General features: G+C 49.4%; 1 pseudogene; it reads left to right on the top strand.

Moving 5' to 3' along the window:
* The first annotated feature begins 1,285 nt into the window (after nt 1-1,285).
* Nucleotides 1,286-1,824, top strand: LOC148049384 (homeobox protein Hox-B5 pseudogene; annotated as a pseudogene).
* Nucleotides 1,825-4,229: the final 2,405 nt, after the last annotated feature.

Consider the following 4,229-nt stretch of genomic DNA (forward strand, 5'->3'; position numbering starts at 1 on the left):
GGACACCTTTGCCTGGGGGGGGGGGTTGATTAAAAATTTTATACAGAGCAACAAAAATTTTCATATAATGCAAACATAGTATTGTAATTTTTTTTATTTCAACATAAGTACAATTTACAAATATAAATTGTAACTGTTGCCAAACATCAAAATTTTGATCACGTGACCATGAGGATGCTGCAACGGTCGCTAAGTGTGAAAATGGTCGCTAAGTGTGAAAAATGGTCATCAGTCACTTTTTACAATGCCATTGTAACTTTGGTCACTAAGCCCATTATACCACCTTTCTTGCCACAGTTCTTAAGTGAATAACTGCAGCTGATTAGTTAGTAACGTAAGTGATCTGTGATAAGAGCCTGGAGGAAACACTTTGTGGTTTTGAGGTGGATAGAAGCTACTTGAGATCGACCAATCAATCAGTCTCAAGACGTGGAGACTCTGGAAAGAGTGCAGAGAAAAGCAAGAAAGATGATTAGGGGATCAGAGGATAAAATATATGAAAAACAGTTGCAGGAATTGTGGATTTCTAGTCTAGAAAAGAAGATCTAGGAGTGACATGATGGCAGTCTTCCAATATTTGAGGGGCTGCCCCAAAGAAGAAGGGGTCAACCTATTCTCCAAAGCCCCTGAAGGACAAGAAGCAATTGATGGAAACTAACCAGGGAGAGAAGCAACCTAGAACTAAGGAGAAATTTCCTGACAGTGAGGACAATTAACCAGTGGAACAGCTTCCCTCCAGAAGTTGTGGGTGATCCATCACAGGAGGTTTTGAAAAAGAAAATGTACAACAGTTTGCCTGAAATGGTATCAGGTCTCCTGCTTGAGCAGGGGGTTGGACTAGATGACCTCCAGCTCCGGTATTCTGCATTCTTCTCTAAGAAAGACAACAGGGGCTGGAAAGTCCATTTAGAGGCTTGCAATGGCCATTGCAACCTTCATTCCACAATGTTGGTGTTGCAAATGTTGACCAGGGTTCTGGTCAAATCAGAATTGAGCTGGAGGGGACCTTGGAGGTCTTCTAGTCCTTCCCCCCCCTCAAGCAGGAGATCCTATCCATTTTAGACAAGCGGCTGTCCAGTGCCTCTTCTTAAAATTTGCTGACCGACACTGCAGCTGAGCTGAAGCTGGCAAAGCCGAGCACCCCTGCCTGCCCAGCTGAGGTGTTCCTAGCGGAGGAGGGGGAGGCACCACCGCTATAACTCATTAATACATCATAAATTCTCAAGCATGGGGGCTATAACCACCACAAACCCCACAAATCAAGCCCTCCAAGGTATAAACACACATGAGTTATTACTTTGTACATTCGTTCTCAGGACGCTACCCTAATGCCCCAGACTATCAGCTGTTAAATTATGGGGCCGGCAGATCCATGGATGGATCCTATAGAGATCCAGGCAACATGCATGCCTGCTCTTACGGGGGATACAAATACAATGGAATGGATCTGAGCATCAGCGGATCAGCCACCACCACCTCCTCCTCCTCCTCCAGCCAATTTGGAGCGATTGGGGAGAGCTCTTGCATCTTTTCTGCCCAGGCAGTGCTCGAAAGCAGGTTAAGAGAAGCGTTCAGCTGCTCCTTGTCCTGTCCTGAATCCCTCCCTTGCACAAGCAGCGGCAGAGTCAACGAAAGCCGTGGAGGCAAGACAGCCGGGTCCTCCCACGGCAACCAGTAGCTTCTGTCGGCGCAGATAGTGTCACCGCGTTTGCCAAAATAGATGAAACCAGCGCGTCCTCACGAACCGAAGAGAGCGGTTCTCAAGCCAACAATGGCGCCCGAGTTCAGACGGAGCCGAACACCACCTCCACGCCGGCCGCATAAAGCCTGCCCCCTTCTTGTCTCCCACCCAACATGTTTCGCTGAATGGCGGCCAAGTTCTAAACTGCCGGCATGACTTTGAAGGGCTGGATTGCCTTCCGCACGGGCCGACGTGGAAGGCAAGCGGCAAGCCAGCCCTTCAAAGTCATGCTGGCACTTTAGCGTGCCCCTCGGCCGCCATTCAGCGAAAGATGTTTCGCTGAATGGCGGCCGAGTTCTAAACTGCCGGCGTGACTTTGAAGGGCTGGATTGACTTCTGCGCGGGCCGACGTGGAAGGCAAGCGGCAAGCCAGCCCTTCAAAGTCATGCTGGCACTTTAGCGTGCCCCTCAGCCGCCATTCAGCGAAAGATGTTTCGCTGAACGGCAGCCGAGTTCTAAACTGCCGGCGTGACTTTGAAGGGCTGGATTGACTTCTGCGTGGGCCGACGTGGAAGGCAAGCGGCAAGCCAGCCCTTCAAAGTCATGCCGGCACTTTAGCGTGCCCCTCGGCCGCCATTCAGCAAAAGATGTTTCGCTGAACGGCGGCTGAGTTCTAAACTGCCGGCATGACATTGAAGGGCTGGATTGCTGCAAGCCAGCACTTCAAAGTCATGCCGGCACTTTAGCGTGCTGGCAGGCAGGGCTGGAACGAGCGAGCGAGCAATCATGCTCCGTCTCGGTGGGTGCATGAGCGGAGCACTTTTCCAGTGCTCCTGTGCCTGGAGAGCTCCATCTTCATATGAGCCCAGGATCTGCCGCTTGCGCTCCCTTGCTTCGCCCTGCCACCCGCCTTCCCTATCTAGGGGCTCCTCCAGCAGAAGTAGCAGAGTCGTGTTGAGCGCCGCTCTGCCTTCCTCCGCGCTCTTCCCACCCGGATGCCCAAAGCCTCCCAGCCTGCCCGGCCCGGGGTAAGTCAGCTGCAGTGCAGTGGGCGGCGATCCCACCACCATCTGCCTGCTCACTCGCTATGCTACCCCGCCCATGCGAGCGGCAACGGATGGGCGGGGGAGCGAGTCGAAGAAGGTGCCAAAATTAAGTGGGATCTTTTGGGAATGGCCCGGGATGCGGGAAAAATTATGAGAAGGCATGCCTGTCCCGCCAAATCGGGACATATGGTCCCCCTACTCATATAGCAAGTAACTGGGTGATAGTTAAGTAAGCAAAAGAGAGACCCAGTTTTATCTCCCTGCAGTTTCATAGCAAAGCCCTGCTTCCTTCAAAATTATCAGCTGTTATTCACACTGCTTTTAATGTGGGTTTGCCATTCTCCTAGGAGAGCACTGAACCTATATTCCCACATCGTGTGAACAAAAGGTGATGATTGTGTTAAAGAGGCAGACTAAATGCCAGCTTGTGCAGTTCCTCTCCTGCATCTGTCACCACTATCTGGGCTTATGCAGGTCTCTCTACAGGTGGAAAAAAGAGCTTTCATCCACTTTACCTGTCCTTTCTCAAAGCTCAATAGCTTTCCAGTCTGACAGAGGGTCAGGGAGCAGGAACAAGTGCTAGTAGGTAGCTAAACCTGCAAGAATAGTCATCTGTCAGAACCATCTCCAATCACTGGAGGGTAGCAATGGGCAGAGTTTTTCTTGCCTGGCTGATGATGTTGAGAGGGCAGCAGATGGGGAGCGGGAGGTGAAACAACCTTTCCTGCATGGAAAATTAGGACATTGAGCTATATCAATTGGAACCGGGAAGAAGCACCACAAAGATCTATCTTGAGCCTTGGGGAAGAGCCCTAAGCTCACTCAAGATGAACTTGCCTGAAATGCATCATGCCACTTAATGTGTGAAGGCTATGTATAAACCATTTACCTGGGCCTAACTCTTATTTAGAAGTTCAAAGCCTTATAAATCTTTGTGTGGAATTAGGGATAAAGTATAATGGATCTATTAGAGAACTATATGAGGGAGCTAAGCTAAATGCCTGAAGAAAAAAACTCCTTGATTTTATGGATTAAGATTATTTTGATTACAAAGTCCGTTAAATTATAAATCCTTCCTTCCTTCCTTCCTTCCTTCCTTCCTTCCTTCCTTCCTTCCTTCCTTCCTTCCTCCCTCCCTCCCTCCCTCCCTCCCTCCCTCCCTCCCTGTGAAGAACCCCAGGTGGTCTTTGGTAGGACAGACGTAGCCAGATGTTTTGAAACTGAGAACATGCCATTAGTCATCTGACATTCTTAGAGCGCCACTATTGATTAGCTTAGCCTGAGCTAAGGATAGCAGCTAGCAGAGGTCTTCAAACTTGGAAACTTTAAGACTTGTGGACTTCAACTCCCAGAATTCTCCAGCCAGCAGAGTTGAATTCTGGGAGTTGAACTCCACAAGTCTTAAAGTTCCCAGTTAAAGTTTGAAGACCTCTCTTCTCCATGCAATTGGTGATCCCCAAATGGTGAGGATTTTTTTCTTTCTTGATCTTTTGAAGCCCCCC

Source organism: Thamnophis sirtalis, unplaced genomic scaffold (assembly GCF_051295495.1).
Source record: "Thamnophis sirtalis isolate CommonGarterSnake01/CBP01778 unplaced genomic scaffold, rThaSir2_p1.2 scaffold_1, whole genome shotgun sequence".
In the NCBI taxonomy this organism is placed as follows: domain Eukaryota; kingdom Metazoa; phylum Chordata; class Lepidosauria; order Squamata; family Natricidae; genus Thamnophis; species Thamnophis sirtalis.